At 47.3% G+C, this 21691-nt stretch overlaps 1 protein-coding gene across 3 annotated transcripts in view; it reads left to right on the forward strand.

The window, feature by feature from the left end:
• Nucleotides 1–13541: 13541 nt before the first annotated feature.
• rrn3 (RRN3 homolog, RNA polymerase I transcription factor) overlaps nt 13542–21691 on the forward strand; it is a 50773-nt gene continuing 42623 nt past the window's right edge. Inside the window, exon 1 of one of the 3 annotated variants that reach the window (XM_078240881.1) lies at nt 13542–13664. The gene's annotated coding sequence lies outside the window, so the exon portion shown is untranslated. Of the gene's footprint in view, nt 13711–13902; nt 14209–21691 lie in introns of those variants that run through there. The other 2 variants (XM_078240882.1, XM_078240883.1) reach the window with 2 other exon arrangements.

The raw sequence follows: 21691 nt of genomic DNA on the forward strand, positions 1-21691 counted from the left end.
CAACAGAAATGCAGCACAAATGTAGACCTTGAGGTGAAGACTACCTACTGTAAGCTGCGGGTTTTTACTTTGGTGCATAACAAAAGGCATTGGTGATGGGAAACTGGAATGAATTACTACGTTGGCGACAAGGAGAAATTTATTTCCTTCATCTCTCCCTCCGGACAACCTCCATAAGCCAAGAATCTTCTCTGCTAAGGACAAGCTCTCTCTCACCAACTTTTACAGATGAAGCATAGAAAGCATTATTTCTGGTTGTATCACAGCTTGGTATGGCTCCTGCTCTGCTCAAGACCGCAAGGAACTACAAAAGGTCGTGAATGTAGCCCAATCCATCACGCAAACCAGCCTCCCATCCATTGATTCTGTCTACACTTCCCGCTGCCTCGGCAAAGCAGCCAGCGTAATTAAGGACCCCACGCACCCCGGACATTCTCTCTTCCACCTTCTTTCGTAGGGAAAAAGATACGAAAGTCTGAGGTCACGTACCAACCGACTCAAGAACAGCTTCTTCCGTGCTGTTGTCAGACTTTTGAATGGACCTACCTTGCATTAAGTTGATCTTTCTCTACACCCTAGCTATGACTGTAACACTACATTCTGCACTCTCTCATTTCCTTCTCTATGAATGATATGCTTTGTATAGCACACAAGAAACAATACTTTTCACTGTATGTTAATACATGTGACAATAATAAATCAAATCAAATCAAATCAAAAGCCAATATGCTGCCTTCTGGGAAACACGAGCCCTGTGACACCAGTGGGGAAGACTGAACCCAATGCATTGAGCGCATGCGTTACTTCTTCCATGCTGACAACATTGAAGCTAACGAAAAGCAAAAAGTGATATTTCTAACTGCATGCAGGGCCCTGACTTTGACTCAAAGACCTTTAATAAGCTAGTAGACCTGGTGAAAAACCACTATGACCTGAAGCCCCCTGTAATTCTCCAGAGACATTGCTTCAACTTGGCTGGGAGAACTCCTTGGGAACCTGTCACTGAATCTTTGGCTAGGTTGCGAAAATCAGCTGAATACTGTGAATTTGGAACACCTCTTAATGAAATGTTGCGGGACAGATTGGTATGTGGCACAAATGACTTAACCATCCAAAAGAACCTGTTAGCAGAACCCAATTTGGACTTTAAAAAAGCCATTGACACAGCCTTGTCACTTAAGAACACAGAAAATGAGGCTCAGGAACTACAAGGGGCCTCAGGCAGCAATGTCTTCCAATTAGGGGGAGAGACCTCGGGAAATCAGTCTTCAATGGAGAGTGCTTGTGTCAATCAGGTATTAAAGGGCTCCTTTCAATATAGGAACCTGAATGTAACCACCAGACAGTCAAGAAATGGCAGTGACGACCCCAAGAGTGTTAGAGGGCATATTCCAGAAAGGTGTAGTTGCCAATGGACGGATTACTGCAAGCACTGTCAAAGGACACAGCCGAGGTGAAGTTTCAGGAACAGGAAAAAACCTGTGCTCCCTCGGAAGAAAGCCGAGTTTAGTAGCTCAGCGTATTAAATATGTATCCCCTCTTCCAGAGACAGGAACACTACAACTGAATCGTATTGTAACAACGAAAGTTGCCTTGATAATGGTAGAATTATTAGTGAATGTCCATCCCTTGAAAATGAAGGTGGACACGGGAGCCATAGTCTCTGTTATCGGAGAACAAGCCTATAAGCATCTCCAATTGGATATCCACAGTAAGTAGTCTCACAACACCAGGTTAAAGTGCAACAGGTTTATTTGGTAGCATGAGCTTTTGGAGCATTGCCCCTTCATCAGGTGAGTGAAGAGTTCGGTTCACAAACAATGCATATATAGACACAAACTCAATTACAAGATAATGGTTGGAATGCGAGTCTTAACAGGTAATCAAGTCTTTACAGGTACAGACAATGTGATTGGAGAGAGGGTTAAGTACAGGTTAAAGAGATGTGAATTGTCTCCAGCCAGGACAGTTAGTGAGATTTTGCAAGCCCAGGCAAGTCGTGGGGGTTACAGATAGTGTGACATGAACCCAAGATCCCAGTTGAGGCCATCCTCATTTGTGCGGAACTTGGCTGTCAACCATTATCTTGTAATTGAGTTTGTGTTTATATATGCCCTGTTTGTGAACCAAACACTTCATTCACCTGACGAAGGGGCAATGCTCCAAAAGCTCGTGCTACCAAATAAACCTGTTGGACTTTAACCTGGTTTATGAGACTTCTTACTGTGCCTACCCCAGTCCAACGCCAACAACTCCACATCAATTGGATATCCAACTCCTGAGGTTGGAAGTTACAAAGGCCAGACTAGCCACCTACACAGGGGAACCTTTACAAATAAAAGGCACCACAATGGCCCCAGTAACTTGCTCATTATTGTATGGGGGCACGGACAAAGCCTTATGGGGAGAGATTGCCTCCAGCAGATTCGACTGAACTGGTTGGAGATCTTCAGTCGCGGCGTGGGGAGACTGTGCAAATTTATCAGTAGATACCCTGAAATTTTTCAGGAGGGCCTGGGGAAAATTAAAGGAGCCAAGGCCAAGATCCACATTGACCCTGACACTACACCTAGGCACTTCAGAGCCAGTCCCTTACTCCATGCTGGAGAAGATGAAAACTGAACTGGGGCACCTTGAAAGCTTGGGTATAATAAGGCCTGTCCAATTTTCAGAATGGGCTGTGCCTGTCGTTCCTGGTCTTAAGCTCAACAAATCAGTTCGCCTTTGTGGGCTCTATAAACTAACAGTCAATCAGGTTTCCAAACTCGATAGATATCCCATTCCCTGAATCGAAAACTTGTATGCTGTTAACAGGTGGCAAGATGTACTCCAGGTTGAGCATGAGCCACAGCTTTGAATTGGACAGGTCCTTCCAGAAATATGTGACAATCAACACACATAAGGGACTCTACGAGTATACCCGTTTGCCCTTTGGAGTCTCATCAGCTTGTGCCATCTTCAAATGAGTTATGGAGAACATCCTTCAAGAGCTACCCAAGGTAGCAGTATTCTTAAATGACATCTTGGTCACGAGGGCTTCAGAACAGGAACACCTGGCTAACCTAAAATAAGTCCTGCAGAGATTTTCCAGAGCGGGAGTTTGTTAGAAGAGGGAGAAATATGTTTTCCAAGCGACCAAAGTAACCTATTTAGGTCACCAAGTAGATGGCAAGGGTTTACACCAGTCGAGGATAAGGTAAAGGTTATCAAGGAAGCACCAACCCCAAGGAACACCACAGAGTTAAAATCCTTTCTGAGATTAGTCAATTATTATTAGGTAATTGAGTGTCTTTAAGACAGAGATAGGTAGGTTATTGATTAATAAGGGGATCAGAGGTTATGGGGAAAAGGCAGGAGAATGGAGATGAGAAAAGTATCAGCCATGATTGAATGGCAGAGCAGACTCGATGGGCTGAGTGGCCTAATTCTGCTCCTATGTCTTATAGTCTTATTATGAAAGATTTTTCCTGAATTAGGTTTTCATGCTGGCCCACCCCATTACGAAAATACCAGAGATGGTTCTAGGAAGCTCCATAGGCAGGGGCCTGTTCTAGAGTTATACGTCAGTTACTGTCTCTAACCTACTGGCCCATTTCGACCCTAAGTAAGAACTTGCATTAACTTGCGACGTTGTTGGTGCTGGCACATTGCTGGAAAGACTGGATGGAAAAGCCTATCGTGTATTCCTCCAGGACCCTTTCAGATGCAAAGCGAAGGTCTTCTCAAATTGAGAACAAAGGGTTGGTGAAGAAGTTCCATCGCTACATCTAAGGTCGACGGTTCTTTATAGTTACCGTCCAGCAACCCTAAAGAGGACAAAGTCACTCCCTCTATCACCTCCGCTCCGATACAATGCTGGGTCTTGTTATTAGCGGCCTGTTAATATCTTCTGGAACACTATCCTGGAACCAGGATAGCTGATGCTGATGCACTGAGTCGCGTCCCAAAGAACAATACAGCACAGGAACAGGCCCTTCGGCCCTCCAAGCCTGTGCCGCTCCCTGGTCCAAACTAGACCATTCTTTTGTATCCCTCCATTCCCACTCTGTTCATATGGCTGTCTAGATAAGTCTTAAACGTTCCCAGTGTGTCCGCCTCCACCATCTTGCCTGGCAGCGCATTCCAGGCCCCCACCACCCTCTGTGTAAAATATGTCCGTCTGATATCTGTGTTAAACCTCCCCCCCTTCACCTTGAACCTATGACCCCTCGTGAACGTCACCACCGACCTGGGGAAACGCTTCCCACCGTTCACCCTATCTATGCCATTCATAATTTTATACACCTCTATTAAGTCTCCCCTCATCCTCAGTCTTTCCAGGGAGAACAACCCCAGTTTACCCAATCTCTCCTCATAACTAAGCCCCTCCATACCAGGTAACATCCTGGTAAACCTCCTCTGTACTCTCTCCAAACCCTCCACGTCCTTCTGGTAGTGTGGCGACCAGAACTGGACGCAGTATTCCAGATGCGGCCGAACCAATGTTCTATACATCTGCAACATCAGACCCCAACTTTTATACTCTATGCCCCGTCCTATAAAGGCAAGCATGCCAAATGCCTTCTTCACCACCTTCTCCACCTGTCCCGTTGTCCCCAAGCTTGCTCCTTTACCATCATTGGAAGAAGTTGTGATGACTTTGAACTTTATGAAGACCTTTCCAGTGTCAGCGAGGCAGATTAAAGCCTGGACCCCAAATGACCCAACCTTATCCAAAATCAGGCACATGATCCTATGTAGTGGATTTAAAGGATGACCCTTCCAAAGAAATGAAACCCCACATCATTAAGAAAGCTGAACTTATTGTTGAGGACGGGATCATTCTTTGGGAGTCTCAAGTAATTTTTCTGACCCCAGGACGACATTTCAATATTAATGGAATTACATAATGGCCACACAGGAGTATCAAAAATGAATGGGGCTTGAGTTAAAACATGGGCAGCAGAGTTTTAGTGGCTTCAAGTTTAAAGAGGGTAGGGTGTAGGAGGCCAGCCAGGAGTGCATCAGAATAGCTAAGTCTTGAGGTAACTAAAGTTTATTTATTAGTCACAAGTAAGGCTTACATTAACACTGCAATGAATTTACTGTGAAATTCCCCTTGTCGCCACAGTCCAGCGCCTGTTCAGGTCAATGTACCTAACCAGAACGTCTTTCAGAATGTGGGAGGAAACCGGAGCACCAAGAAGAAACCCATGCAGACATAGGGAGAACGTGCAAACTCCACACAGACAGTGACCCAAGCTGGGAATCGAACCCAGGTCCCTGGTGCTGTGAAGCAGTAGTGCTAACCACTGTGCCACCCAATACTAACATTAATAATACTAATACTAAGGTATTAATGAGGGTTTCAGCAGCAGATAAGTTGAGTCAGGCGAAGTTGGGCAATGTTATGGAGGTGGAAATAGGCAGTGATGGCGTGAGCATGAGATCAGAAGCTCATCTCACAGTCAAAAATGGCCCCAAGGTTGTGAACAGACTGGTTTAGTCTCAGACCGTTGTTGCTAGGCGGAGGGATGGAGTCCATAGTTAGGGAAAGGATTTTGGAGCGGGAAAACAATAGCTTCAGTTTTTCTCGTTGGAGGCTATTTCTGCTCATCCAGTACTGGATGTCGGTCGGATAAGCAGTTGGATATCATTTAATTTAGCAACGGGGGAGCCGAGTGAGGTGGGAGTGAGTGGAGCTGGGTGTTGTCAGCTTACATATAAAACCTAACTCTCTACTTTAAGACAAAATTGTTGAGGGGCAGCAGATCAATAAAAAATAGGAGGGTCCAAGGTCAGACCCTTGGTAAATTGGTAACAGTGGAGTTTATGGAGGCAACATGGGTCTCAGCCGCCAACTCTCCAGCCAGCAAGTGATCCATGTTGCCCCCTTTGGGGAAGGACCTCTAAATTATGAGCCAATCAATTAACAGACCACAGGCAGGTCTTTGATGTGATTAGGACACCATAGGTGGTTTGCCCCACCCAATGAAATGCCAAACAGTGCGCTTTTGCTCAGTAGCGCCACTGGGGTGATGGTGGCTGATGTTAGAAGGACACCCAACACAGGCCCTGGATCATGACCCAGGTCAGAGTTAAGATAACGGGAAGGTTTTTGTGGGGGAGGGGAAGGGTATTGTGAAGCTTCAGTCTTTCTGTGTCGCTATCAGTAGCCAGTATTGTTTTGGAATGCAATTTCCATTCGCTAGCTGCCAGCGAAGTCTGTCTTTATTTTCACAACAGTAACTCTGTAGGGTTTATGGAATTGTAATTTAATACAGCTGGTAACTTACTTTGCTGATTACTTTCATTCTTGCATTTGATGTGTGTAATTTTATCTTTTTCATGTGTGAACATTTCATGTGCGAACAAATGTTTATAACGGCTGTTACAGGAAAGGCCGTGCTTTAACAATTACAGTAAGGAAAAATCTGCAGTCATTTGGAGGATGGGGACGCTCAGTAAATTGGCTATTCAGATCCTCATGGGAATCATAACTGTATCGTAATCTTAAACATCAAACATAAATACAAAAATAAATAATCAAAGTAATAAATTATTTTTAAAATATAAAATCAATTAAATGGAAGACACCAAAATTAAGAGAATGGAATAAATATCTAGTGTACATGAATAGTAAATACAATGAAATAATACGAGGAACTCCATACAAATGTGATAACATGATAAGTACAAATATGTTCGACATTTTTTTCTTTTGATGCTCTATATTGAAAGATTGGGAGCAATTTGACTTTTTCCATTTGCCTAAAATGAGTGATTTTGGATTTGCTGCTCATTTTCCATCCCTCTCAGAACGTCAGGAGGTGTAACTGACGGTGAACTGTGATCCCCATTTTACACTATCGCCATAAACTAATTTCATTGAATCTTGCGATTTATTCGGGTACTTGCCACAGTCTTGTTGCTGTTGAAATTATAGATAGTGTCAAATTGTGTCACTTAGCAAGTAGATTGAGTTATATCTATTAAGTGTTAAAATAAGCTACTGCAATTAGTATATTAAGGGTTAACCAAATAGACAACCTCCTTGAGATCATCCAGGATCCACAACAGGAACTGTATGGTGTTAATTGGAACTAACTTCAGTTGCCATAACGGTTATTAGTTTGTGTCAGAAGTTCAGAGTGCTCCTGTTGCAAAGATTCTATCAAATACAGATATAGGTGTATGCATGGATTCCCAACTGTGCTGAAATCAGCCATCCCCTCCAGGACCTCGCCCTCCCCTCAGCCCCTGACAATGTCCTCTGGGACTCTTTTTTTCCCCAGCGAAATGGGGATTACTTCAGAGAGAGAGAGAGACAGAGAGAGAGACAGAGGAGAGAGGGAGAGAGAGCAGCCAAAGGCTGGCACTGGATTGAACAACTCAAAACATAGTCTGGATCGAACTAACGAAACATCGATCTGTGTCTACAATAACTGAATACTTATATTGTTGAAAGTTGCGCATAGGCACAACTTGCTTCGGTGGCCATGAGCAAGCTTGTTTATCTTACATTGTACTTCCAAAGAATGCAACTAAATTCCTAGGCTGGACCCAGAATTCCAAGCTGATGTGGCCAAATTAGCTTAAGTTAGCTTAAAGCATAGCACAATTAGCTACATTAGGCAGAAATGCCTTGAAATGAAACCTTTTAACTGGGCAAATCATACAGACGATCCCACAATCCCTCCTTGATTCAGAGGTCACTGTCGCCTCTGCACCTGTATTAGTGCTACTAAGCAATGATAAGCCCTTTAACCTTTTATGTCCACGAGTATGTCCACCAGGCCATACCCACCCAATCTCACAGGGTGGGATCCTACTATAGCACTCCTGCCCTGGCTTGCCCGCATGTTACATGAATTAACCCATGCGGGAAAAGGGGGGATGATCAGGAGTTGAGGTTCGCACCAGGATTTTCCACCTTGGCAGGAAAAGTTGCTGCTCGATGCCTACTCTGCCATAGCAATAACCCTGGAAAGATGCCACCAGTGGCTGCAGCAGCAGGCCCACAACCATGGGGCCCTTTTGTGCAGCTACAAATGGACTTCATACAAATGCCCAAATGTATGTACTTGTTATTGTATGTTTATTTTCTCGATGGGTACAAGCATACCCAACTAGAAAGAATGACGCTGTTACTGTAGCTAAGTTGCTGTTACGTGAATATGTTCCTCGATTCGGGATTCCTGAGACACTATCTAGTGACAATGTCCTGAATTCCTACCCCTGGCCCTCATGGTCATGTGCTCTCATCCCAATTGTAGCGCCTCTTTGACACCTTATGAGATTGTAATGGGACGTCCCATGCGCTTACCCATCTCCCCACCCCTCACTATTAAACAGATGAATATCCACTCCATGGACAAAGGAATGATGGACTATTGCATAGCTCTAACCAACTCTCTTAAAGGTTTGCATTCCCAGGTCGTCGAAGCTCAGAAGCAAGTCACCACAGAGGCTGCCATACCTACCAAGCAAGAGACTTGTCTTCGTTAAGACCTTCCGAAGAAAGCATTGCCTGGAATCTTGGTGGGAGGGACCTTACCATGTCCTGCTGACAACTCACACAGCCATGGAGATGGAAGGGGAACCTTTGTGGATACACGCGACCCACATCAAGCGGGCACCCTCAGAAGAAGAAACTTAAACAAGGACTTGATACTGTTTGAAATGTGAATTTTTTATTCTCATTGGTTGTACTACCCTTTGCAGAGGCATGGATTAGCAATTCCGCGATTCGAAGGATTCAGGTTGTCGCTTCACAGGGCAACCAGACTCAATGTTGGATCTGTACGCACCTCCCTGCCGCCTCAGCCTCATCAAAAATGCATTCTTGTGCTCCCCCTTCAAACCTTGAGTAGTCTGCAGAAGCCATGGTGATCCTCATCCAACGGGTGCCTACCTGGAGGCAACAGCCTACCCTTGTGGCCGTTAAGACACCAGCATGGCTGTGTGTTAAGAGGAATTATACCCGTGGGAACAGTTGAGTGGGTGATCTTCCATTGAGCTCCTGTACTTACCTTGCTGATTATGACTACTGGGAAGCCCAGTATACCAAGGGTCAGTGTGATTGCCAGCGGTCATACAACCTCACCCTCAATGGTCTCGTTATCGCCTGGCCTTCTGACGGTATCTATCCCAAGGGATCAGGGCTTTGTAAGCATGGGGATTGGTCCAGCTGTGCAGACCGAGTAGCCCGAAGGGCTGTATGGCTCAGTCAGACTTGTCATATCCATTAGTATGCCCAGGAGGAATCTCCCCATACCCAGTATTGGCTCACCTTTTGCCAAAACTTCACATTCTGGTATCCGACCCTTGTTCGCAGTGGCTTGTTCTGGCTTTGTGGGGACGGAACCTACAAGATACACCTGTCGATTGGGCTGGCACCTGCACCATAGGTCACATGATCCCCGAGGCCTTTGGGTCAAGTACCTATTCATCCACTTCCTTCACAACCATCTAAGCGTTGTGAAGCGGTCAGTTCCAAACCTGCTAGTCACCCGTAACACCGGCTTCCACCAGTTTGTCCGAGCCCTCCTCCCAGGTTTTGGGGTTTCAGAATTAGAAAAGGCCATTATTAATATTTCCGCTATTATGGAAATAATTGAAAACAGCACTGTGGACGCCATTCAGGGTCTGCAGTTGGGGATTCAGTCCCTTTCTAAAATAGTGCTACAGAACCGCATGGCCCTTGATCTGCTAGCAGCGCAACGTGGGAGGGTATGCGCGGCAGTCAATGAGACGTGCTGTTTTTTCGTTAATGAGGATCGTAGGGTCGAGACAGATGTACATACCATTCAGGAGTAGGTGTGTCTTTTGCGCTCAGTTGCTCAGGACAAACCCTTTGACTGGTGGCTCCCTAACCTTGGCGGGTGGTTTGGGGACGTTTTTTTAAGGCCCTTCTCAAGTACCTTATAGGCCTGGCCTTGCTCATTGTCCTGTGCGTAGTTATTCAGCTTGTCTCTTGCTATATCCGTTCTATCTATCACCCTCATTCTTCTGTCCACAGCCCAGCACCCCATCTCCTTACAGTCCTCCCAGCCTACGAACCGACTGAGGAAGAATTTAGAAAGCTGATGCACATAGACGTAGGAATCATGGAGGACCCATAAGGTTGTCCTTAGAGGACAAAAAGTAGGGAAGTGTGGAAATTAAAAAGTTCAGATTGAAGTTTCATAGTTTGGAAGTTAAATTGTGTGGAAGTTAAAGTGTTCAAATGAAAATTTCATGCTTTCTCTGTGCAGTAGTGGAAAATGTTTATCAGCTCACTGACCTTCAAAAGGAGTCAGTCTTTGCTATTTCTTCACAAGCCCCCATAACATTTTCCTTTTTTGGCCTTCACCAGAGGGTGAACAAGACCAGATTTCTTTCCATAACAAATACCAAAGGCGAAATATGAGGATATGCTATGCAAATGAAGGATTAGCAGAAGTCATTTTTTTATCCAATGAGAAAGGGCGAAAGACCAGGATATAATTGGCAAAAATGTATGTCAATGAAAGATGTGAAAAATCTCTTGTTCCTGATTTGCTGTAATTGACTATAACTGCTCAGCTGTTTCTCTGTAACCTCAGAACCGCTCTGGCCATCCCGTGTTGGCCGTTGAGAGTTCTCCTTATGCACAAGTAATTAAAGACCTTGCATTGGATGCATGGTGCCCAGCGCTATTTGTGTTAAGAGTTGACTGAGTGCTATTAGATTGCTGTTACCCAAGAGAATGTGAACAGTAGCGAAAGCAAAGGAATGTTTTCCTTTATTGAACAGCTACAGCTAGAATTTCATGTACAGTTCTGGATTATCACATTACAGAAAAGGCATAATTGTTGTGGTGAGATTACAGAGGAGATTTATAAGAACATTGCCAGGGCTTGAAAATTGCATCTATGAGGAGAGATTGGATCGGCTGGGATTGTTTTCCTTATAACAGAGGAGTTTAAGGGTGACTTAATTAAGATGTACAAAATTATGAGAGGCTCGATAGGGTAAAGAGGAAAAACCCGATAAGGATGGCAGATTTCCTTCCCTAAAGGACTTCAGCAAATCAGATGGGGTTTTACTACAATTGACGATTGTTTCATGGTAATCATCAGACTTTTAATTCCAGATTTTTGAAAATTGAATTCAAATTTCACCATCTACCATGCTGGGATTTGAACCTGAATCCTCAGATCTTGTCCTGGGTCTCCAGATTACTGGTCCAGTGATAATACCATTACACCACCCAATCTTAGCCATGGAAGCAGTGTTCATAACATAGTTCAATGGTCTGATCATCAGCTCTGAAAACCTTCCACCACTATTCGCCAAAGGGTTAAAAACAGTGTGGGTGCAAAGATACACTCAAAAGCAAGGTCCAAACTGAGGGACGAACAGTGTCCCAGCATCGGGCAGCCTGGGAAACGGCACAGTGGACTCATGGAGCAATCCCATGAAATAAGGGACAGTTTGTTCATCCTGCAACTTATCATTGATTGTTGTAAAAACACTAAGATAAAAGCAAAATACTGCGGATGCTAAAATCTGAAGCAAAGACAGAAAATGCTGTAAAATCTCAGCAGGTCTGACAGCATCTGTGGGGAGAGAATAGAGCCAATGGCTGGAATTTTACCGGCATGCCCGCCCTAGGCTCGTAAGATCGCGCCCGAGGCCAGCAGAGAATGCAGTTCTGCGAGCCTCGCCCACCCTGATTTCAGGACAGGCGTGCCGGTAAAATCAGAGCCAACATTGAGACTGGATGACCCTTTGTCATCCAGATCCTTTGGCTCTGATGAAGGGTCATCCAGACTCGAAAGATTGGCTCTATTTATTTCCACTCCATCTGACGAAGGGGCAGCGCTCCGAAAGCTTATGGTATTTGCTACCAAATAAACCTGTTGGACTTTAACCTGGCGTTGTGAGACTTCTTACTGTGTTCACCCCAGTCCAACGCCGGCATCTCCACATCTATTCTCTCCCCACAGGTGCTGTCAGACCTGCTGAGATTTTCCAGCATTTTCTGTTTTTGTTGTTAAAAACACTTCTGATTCACTGATGTCATACAGTCCCTACAGTGCAGAAGGAGGCTATTCAGCCCATCGAGCCTGCACCAACAACAGTCCCACCCAGGCCTTAGCATATTTACCCTACTAATTCACCTGACACGGCCCAACACTTAGGGGCAATTGAGCATCGCCAATCCACCTAACCTGCACCCGGAGGAAACCCACGCAGACACGGGGAGAAAGTGCAGATTCCCCACAGACAGTGACCCAGGCCGGGAATCGAACCCGGGTCCCTGGTGCTGTGAGGCAGCAGCGCTGACCACTGTGCCACCGTGCCCTCCATGTCCTTTGGGAAGGAAATCTGCCGTCCTTACCTGGCCTGGCTTAGGCTGCAGGTCCACAGCAATGTGGCTGCCTACCTGAACCGCCCTCAAGGGCAATGAGGGTGGGATATAAACGCTGGCTGCCACATCCCATTGCAGAATGGCGAGGCTGGGTGTCGGCAATCTCTGGCAGTTTGTGTGTCTGAGGGCAATGGCCCCGGGACTCTCACACCAACAACAACCAGCTGCAGCTCTCCCACTGCCTCAGCCAACCGTCCACGCCCCCGGGCCCCGCCCCCGGGCCCCGCCCCGCCCCCCGCTCCCCTCCCGCCCCGCCCCCCGCTCCCCTCCCGCCCCGCCCCCCGCTCCCCTCCCGCCCCACGCTCCCCTCCCGCCCCCCGCTCCCCTCCCGCCCCCCGCTCCCCTCCCGCCCCGCCCCCCGCTCCCCTCCCGCCCCGCCCCCCGCTCCCCTCCCGCCCCCCCCCGCTCCCCTCCCGCCCCCCCCCCGCTCCCCTCCCGCCCCCCGCTCCCCTCCCGCCCCGCCCCCCGCTCCCCTCCCGCCCCGCCCCCCGCTCCCCTCCCGCCCCCCGCTCCCCTCCCGCCCCGCCCCCCGCTCCCCTCCCGCCCCGCCCCCCGCTCCCCTCCCGCCCCGCCCCCCGCTCCCCTCCCGCCCCGCCCCCCGCTCCCCTCCCGCCCCGCCCGCCCCGCCCCCCGCTCCCCTCCCGCCCCGCCCCCCGCTCCCCGCTCCCCTCCCGCCCCCCGCTCCCCTCCCGCCCCGCCCCGCCCCCCGCTCCCCTCCCGCCCCGCCCCGCCCCCCGCTCCCCTCCCGCCCCGCCCCCCGCTCCCCTCCCGCCCCGCCCCCCGCTCCCCTCCCGCCCCGCCCCCCGCTCCCCTCCCGCCCCGCCCCCCGCTCCCCTCCCGCCCCGCCCCCCGCCCCGCCCCCCGCTCCCCTCCCGCCCCGCCCCCCGCTCCCCTCCCGCCCCGCCCCCCGCTCCCCTCCCGCCCCGCCCCCCGCTCCCCTCCCGCCCCGCCCCCCGCTCCCCTCCCGCCCCGCCCCCCGCTCCCCTCCCGCCCCGCCCCCCGCTCCCCTCCTGCCACTGCCTCTGCCTCGCCCCGCCCTCTACCTCGCCCGCCGCGCCCCCTCCCTCGCCCGATACGCCCCCTGCCTCGCCCCTTCTCTCCCCTCGCCCCGCCCCCCTTCCCTCTCCCTTCTCCTCCCCTTCCCCCTCGCCCCGCCCCCTTCCCCATGACGCTCTTCCGGGTGAAGAGCTTCTGTTTCCGGGGCACCAGCGGCAGCAAGATGGTGCCGGCGCGTGGCGCGAGTTAACCGGCGGCAGCTCCCGGGAGCGGCCCTCAGCACCGAGAGCCGGTAAATAACAACACCCCCCTCCCTGGATAAATAATCCCCTTCCCAGGTAAATACACCCCTGCAAATGCCACCCCCTGGGTTAACACCCGCACCCCCCTCAGTAAACCTCCCCCACACTCTAATACCGAGTGCTGTCTTTGAAGTGAGGACTGGGAAGTGAGTGACCTGTCAATCCAACACAGGAAGCTCAACATTAACTGCAGGCTGTCAAAGTCTAGTCATCATTTTCCTTTGGTTCAGGCCCAGCAGACTCACAATCACACCATGTGGCCCTGTCAGTCTGTGTGGACATAGGGATAGGGTGTAAAAGGTGAAGATTGGAATGATCTTACTGAACTCAAGGGGTTGTCTGTTCTACACCTTTTTCTTATGTTCTTACTCAAACAGAATTTTTGATTCTTTGGGTAGAAGTAGCTACTTTTTGCTAATTAGAAGCGGATTTTAACACCCTCTATTCCTACAGTAAGAAGTCTCACAACATCAGGTTAAAGTCCAGTAGGTTTATTTGGTAGCACAAGCTTTCAGAGCTCCGTTCCTTCATCAGGTAAGTGCAGGATTTATTTCACAAACAGGGCATATATAGACACAAACTCAATAACAAGATAATGGTTGGAATGCGAGTCTTAACAGTTAATCAAGTCTTCATAGGTGCAGACAATGTGAGTCGAGAGAGGCTTCAGCACAGGTTAAACTGCCAGGACAGTTAGTGAGATTTTGCAAGCCCAGGCAAGTCGTGGGGGTTACAGATAGTGTGATGTGAACCCAAGATCCCGGTTGAGGCCGTCCTCGTGTGTGCGGAACTTGGCAATCAGTTTCTGCTCGACGATTCTGCGTTGTCATGTGTCTTGAAGGCCACCTTGGAGAACACTTACCTGAAGATCAGAGGCTGAATGTCCTTGACTGCTGAAGTGTTCCCTGACAGGAAGGGAACACTCCTGCCTGGTGATTGTCGAGCGGTGTCCATTCATCTATTGTCGTAGCGTCTGCATGGTCTCGCCAATGTGCCATGCCTCGGGACATCCTTTCCTGCAGCACATCAGGTAGACAACGTTGTCTGAGTCACAAGAGTATGTACTGTGTACCTGGTGGATGGTGTTCTCAAGTGAGATGATGGCATCCGTGTCGATGATCTGGCACGTCTTGCAGAGGTTGCTGTGGCAGGGTTGTGTGGTGTTGTAGTTACTGTTCTCCTGAAGGCTGGGTACTTTGCTGTGAACAATGGTCTGTTTGAGGTTGCGCGGTTGTTTGAAGGCAAATAGTGGGGGTGTGGGGATGGTCTTGGCGAGATGTTCGTCTTCATCAATGACATGTTGAAGGCTCCGGAGAAGATGTCGTAGCTTCTCCACTCCGGGGAAGTACTGGACGACGAAGGATACTCTGTCCGCCATGTCCCATGTTTGTCTTCTGAGGAAGTCTGTGCAGTATTTGGCTGTGGCGCGTCAGAACTGTCGATTGATGAGTTGAGCGCCATATCCTGTTCTTATGAGGGTATCTTTCAGCGACTGTAGGTGTCTGTTGCGATCCTCCTCATCTGAGCAGATCCTATTTTTACGGAGGGCTTGTCCGAACGGGATGGCTTCTTTAACGTGTTTAGGGTGGAAGCTGGAGAAGTGGAGCATCGTGAAGTTATCTGTGGGCTTGCGGTACAGTGAAGTGCTGAGGTAACTGTCCTTGATGGAGATGCGTGTGTCCAAGAATGCAACCGATTCTGGAGAGTGGTGCATGGTGAGTCTGATGGTGGGATGGAACTTGTTGATGTCATCATGTAGTTGTTTCAGTGATTGTTCACCATGAGTCCAAAGGAAGAGAATGTCGATGTATCTAGTGTTTAGCATCGGTTAGCAACTCCACATATCCTTATGTAATCATTTTTATCTGTGTGTAAACCCTATCCTTACCAGTACAAGGTACCTTTAAAGAGCAATGTCAAATGGTATAAAATAAATGTGACCACATTGGCTCCTTACAGGCAGAGATAAGATTATCGAGTCATAGACATAGAGGTTTACAGCATGCAAACAGGCCCTTCGGCCCAACTTGTCCATGCTGCCCCCTTTTTAACGACTAAGCTATTCCAAATTGTCCGCGTTGGGCCCATACCCCTTGATAGCCATCTTACTCATGTAACTGTCTAACTGCTTTTTAAAAGACAAAATTGTACCAGCCTCTACTACTATCTCTGGCAGCTTGTTCCAGACTCTCACCACCCTCTGTGTGAACAAATTGCCCCTCTGGAGTCTTTTGTATCTCTCCCTTCTCACCTTAGACCTATGTCCTCTAGTTTAAGACTCCCCTACCTTTGGGAAAAGATATTGACTATCTAGCTGATCTATGCCCCTCATTATTTTATAGACCTCTATCAGATCAAATATAGTCTCAGACTGGGAAAGGTGAGAAGGAAATAAGCTCAGGTATTATCACTCATGTGTAAATTGGGAGGTAACTGTTTGTGTTTGTCTGCGTTTAAGCTGTGATTTGTAAATAAATGCTGTAATGCTGAATGTATGACCTGTGCTCTAGCTTCTTTCTTGGATGATTGGGCAAGAAAGAGTTAATTTATTCAATAAGAAACTTAATTGGTTCATAAATGAATGTAATTTTGATCTGAACTGGTTAATATGAGACCGTTTGATTTGATTTATTATTGTCACATGTATTAACATACAGTGAAAATTATTGTTTCTTGCGCACGATACAGACAAAGCATACCATTTTGTCTGTATAGCATGCAAGAAACAATTTTCACAAGTCCATTTAAAACTCTGACAGCAGCAGGGAAGAAACTGTTCTTGAGTTGGTTGGTATGTGACCTCATACTTTTGCAACTTTTTCCTGATGGAAGAAGGTGGAAGAGCGAATTTCCGGGGTGCGTGGGGTCCTTAATTATGCTGGCTGCTTTTCCCGAGGCAGCGGGAAGTGTAGACAGAGTCAACGGATGGGAGGCTGCTTTGCGTGATGGATTGAGCTACATTCATGACCTTTTGTCTTGGGCAGAGCAGGAGCCATACCAAGCTGTGATACAACCAGAAAGAATGCTTTCTATGGTGCATCTGTAAAGATTGGTGAGAGTCATAGCTGACATGCCAAATTTCCTTAGTCTTCTGAGAAAGTAGAGGCGTTGGTGGGCTTTCTTAACTATAGTGTCGGCATGGGGGGGACCAGGACAGATTGTTGGTGATCTGGACACCTAAAACTTGAAGCTCTTGACTCTTTCTACTTCGCCCCCATTGATGTAGACAGGGGCATGTTCTCCTTTACACTTCCTGAAGTCGATGACAATCTCCTTCATTTTGTTGACATTGAGGGAGAGATTATTGTTGCCGCACCAGTTCACCAAATTCTCTATCGCATTCCTGTACTCTGTCTCGTCATTGTTTGAGACCCGACCCACTGTGGTGGTGTCATCAGCAAACTTGAAAATCGAATTAGAGGGGAATTTGGCCACACAGTCATAACTCTATAAGGAGTAGAGTAGGGGGCTGAGAACGCAGCCTTGTAGGGCACCGATGTTGAGGATGATTGTGGAGGAGGTGTTGTTGCCTATCCTTACTGATTGTGGTCTGTGAGTTAGGAAGTTCAGGATCCAGTCGCAGAGGGAGGTGTTGAGCCCCAGGCCACGGAGTTTGGAGATGAGTTTTGTGGGAATAATGGTGTTGAAGGCTGAGTTGTAGTCAATAAATAGGAGTCTGACATAGGTGTCCTTGTTATCTAGGTGTTCCAGGGTTGAGTGCAGGGCCAGGGAAATGGCATCTGGTGTGGACCTGTTGCGGCGGTAGGCAAACTGTAGTGGATCCGGCTCGTCCGGGAGGCTGGAATTGATTCGTGCCGTGACTAGCCTTTCAAAGCACTTCATAATGATGGATGTCAGAGCCGATAGTCATTAAGGCACGCTGCTTGGTTTTTCTTGGGTACCGGGATGATGGTTGTCTTCTTGAAGCAGATAGGAAGCTCAGATTGTTGTAGAGAGAGGTTGAAGATGTCTGTGCATACCTCCGCCAGCTGATCCGCGCGGGATCTGAGTGCTCATCCGGGTGCCCCATCCGGGCCAGTCGCTTTCCGTGGGTTGACCTTCAAGAAAGCTGCTCTGACATCTGCAGTGGTGACCCCAGATACAGGTTCTTCCAGGGTGGAGGGCAAGCTCTCGCTGATCTCTTGCTCAAAAAAGGCGTAGAATGCATTGAGCTCATCAAGGAGGGGTGCGTTGGAGCCAGCGATTTTACATGCCTTCATCTTGTAGCCTGTTATGTCTTGCAGACCTTGCCAAAGTCGGCGGGGGTCGGTATGGCTTGCCTGGGACTCTAACTTGGTCCAGTATTGTCTCTTGGCATCTTTGATGGATCTCTTTAGATCGTATCTGGCTTTCTTGTATAGGTCAGGGTCGTCTGACTTGAACGCCTTACATCTGGACTTCAGCAAGCAGTGGATATCCCTGTTCATCCATGGTTTCCGGTTGGGGAACACACGGATTTGCTTCTTTGGCACACAGTCTTCTGCACACTTACCGATGAAGCCAGTTACTGTAGTGACATACTCGTTCAGGCTGGTCGCAGAGTTTTTAAATACTGACCAGTCCACTGACTCCGAGCTGCCCTGTAGAGATGGTGGTGAATGGAGTCTGACATGGTGAGTCACGTCAGACTCCATTCGTTCCTCAGTCTATGATGGGAAGTAAGGAGATAAATGAGAGAATTGTGGATTTGTCTGGTCCCTTGATGTATATTTGTCAGGATATTAAACCTATCTTTCATACAGAGGTGTCCATATTAATTTAACTGCATTTGGATTTAAAAATGCTTGGGCTGTTCAAGGTATTCCTTCGACTTTAACTTTGAAATTAAATGATAGACTGTAGAAGTTTTGCTCTGTGATGTGCGACAAGATTTTCAGCAGGAGGGAGAAGAAACCGAGCATTTTCAGTTGTTAGATGGAGCGTCTAGTAAATTCTTGTCCTCTCTGTAACAAATGAAAGCCTATAATCTCAGCAACTTTCATTTATGAAAGAAATAAGCAAAAGAACTTCACCGGAATGTAATCAGATAAAAGTTGATGCTGAACCAAAGAAGGAGATAGAATGGTGGGAAGCTAAAAGCTTGGCTTAAAAAAACCAGGGGATTTTCACAGTAACTTCATTGCAGTGTTAATGTAAACCTACTTGTGACATTAAATAAACTTTAATTTTTACTTTACTTTGTCTGATTGAACCACAAAGGGCCACCAATAGTGGGATGAAGGGAGTGGGGATGCACAGGAAGCTAGAATTGGAGGTCTGGAGCCAGGGTTGTTCGTGGAGAGGACATGGATGGATTTGAGCATGATAATTTTAAAAGCCAGGTATTGATGGCCTGGGAGCAAATGTCACCCAGGGATGATGGGTGAAATGGACTTGGTGCAGTTTGGATATGATGAGCAGAATTTTGGAAGGTCTCAAGTTTGTGAAAGATGGAAATTGGGAAGTTAACCAGGCGAATATTGCAATGGTTGAGTGTGGAGGTGAGAAAAGCATGGTTGAGGATTTCGCAATAGATGAGCTGAAGCAGGGTTGGAAAATGGCGGTGTTATGGAGCTGGAAGCAGGTGCTCTTCATGATGGAGAGGATATGGAGCCAGAAGCCTAGTTTAGATTCAAATGGTATGGCAAGGGTGTGAACTGTCTGCTTCAGCCTAGCACAGTGGCCTAAGAGGGGGAAGGAATCAGTGCCAAGGGATTAGCGCTTCTGACTTCAGTCTCTTTAATTGGAGGAAATAGTGGCTCATCCAGGACTTAGTGGAGGGGTCAAGATAAGTGCTGGGTGTCTTCCCCTCATATATCGCAATTGTAGATTATCTAAAGACATAATATGACTGAGTCATAGAGGTTTACAGCATGGAAACAGGCCCTTCGGCCCAACTTGTCCATGCCGCCTCTGTTTTTTAAACCCCTAAGCTAATCCCAATTGCCTGCATTTGGCCCATATCCCTCTATACCCATCGTACTCATGTAACTATCTAAATGCTTTTTTAAAGATAAAATTGTACCCGCCTCTACTACTACCTCTGGCAGCTTGTTCCAGACATGCACCACCCTCTGTGTGAAACAATTGCCCCTCTGGACACTTTTGTATCTCTCCCCTCTCATCTTAAACCTATGCCCTCTAGTTTTAGACTCCCCTACCTTTAGGAAAAGATATTGACTTGTCTATGCTCCTCATTATTTTATAGACCTCTATAAGGTCACCCCTCGGCCTCCTACACTCCAGAGAAAAAAGTCCCAGTGTATTCAGCCTCTCCTTATAACTCAAACCATCAAGTCCCGGTAGCATCCTAGTAAATCTTTTCTGCACTCTCTGGTTTAATAATATCCTTTCTATAATAGGGTGACCAGAATTGCACACAGTATTCCAAGTGTGGCCTTACCAATGTCTTGTACAACTTCAACAAGACATCCCAACTCCTGTATTCAATGTTCTGACCAATGAAACCAAGCATGCCGAATGCCTTCTTCACCACTCTGTCCACCTGTGACTCCACTTTCAAGGAGCTATGAACATGTACCCCTAGATCTCTTTGTTCTGTAACTCTCCCCAATGCCCTACCATTAACTGAGTAAGTCCTGCCCTGGTTCAATCTACCAAAATGCATTACCTCGCATTTGTCTAAATTAAACTCCATCTGCCATTCGTCAGCCCACTGGCCCAATTGATCAAGATCCCATTGCAATTGGAGATAGCTTCCTTCACTGTCCACTATGCCACCAATCTTGGTGTCATCTGCAAACTTACTAACTATGCCTCCTATATTCTCATCCAAATCATTAATATAAATGACAAATAACAGTGGGCCCAGCACTGATCCCTGAGGCACACTGCTGGTCACAGGCTTCCAGTTTGAAAAACAACTCTCTACAACCACCCTCTGGCTTCTGTCAAGAAGCCAATTTTGTATCCGTTTAGATACCTCACCCTGGATCCCGTGAGATTATACTTTATGCAACAACCTACCATGCGGTACCTTGTCAAAGGCCTTGCTAAAGTTCACAACATCAACTGCACTGCCCTCATCTACCTTCTTGGTTACCCCTTCAAAAAACTCAATTAAATTTGTGAGGCATGATTTTCCACTCACAAAGCCATGCTGACTGTCGCTAATCAGTCCTTGCATCTCTAAATGCCTGTAGATTCTGTCTCTCAAAATACCTTCCAACAATTTACCCACCACAGATGTGAGGCTCACTGGCCTGTAGTTCCCAGGCTTTTCCCTGCAGCCCGTTTTAAACAAAGGCACAACATTTACCACACTCCAATATTCAGGCACCTCACCTGTGACTATCGATGATTCAAATATCTCGGCAAGGGGACCCGCAATTTCCTCCCTAGCCTCCCACAATGTTCTGGGATATACTTCATCAGGTCCCGGGGATTTATCTACCTTGATGCGCTTTAAGACTTCCAACACCACCTCCTCTGTAATATGTACACTCCTCAAGACATCAATATTTATTTCCCCAAGTTCCCTAAGATCCATACTTTTCTCAACAGTAAATACTGATTAGAAATATTCATTTAGGATCTCACCCATCTCTTGTGGATCCGCACATAGATGACCTTGTTGATCCTTAAGAGGCCCTACTTTCTCCCTTGTTACTCTTTTGCCCTTTATGTATTTGTAGAAGCTCTTTGGATTCTCCTTTGTCTTTTCTGCCAAAACAATTTCGTGTCCTCCTGAGGGTCAGCATGTGGATGAGAAATAGGAGAGGGGCTTATTCCATGGGGGACTGCAAAGGTGTATGAAAGCGGTGGTAACCGAAACCATTGTAGGACAACTCTGCATCGATAGGATTGGAAACAGGCAAGGCAGTCCCTCTTAGCTGGACAATGGAAGGGAAGTTTTGGAGTAGAATAGTGTGTTCTACCATGTCAGAGGTTGCAAAGGGTTTGAGAAGAATGAGGAGGGTCAGTCCAGCTTTGTCACAGTCACAGGATGAAATATGTGACTTTGCTTAGAGCTGTTTCAGACTTGTGGCTGGGTTTGAACACCTGATTGCAGAGGTAC

The sequence above is a fragment of the Mustelus asterias genome, chromosome 23 (assembly GCF_964213995.1).
Source record: "Mustelus asterias chromosome 23, sMusAst1.hap1.1, whole genome shotgun sequence".
Classification (NCBI taxonomy): domain Eukaryota; kingdom Metazoa; phylum Chordata; class Chondrichthyes; order Carcharhiniformes; family Triakidae; genus Mustelus; species Mustelus asterias.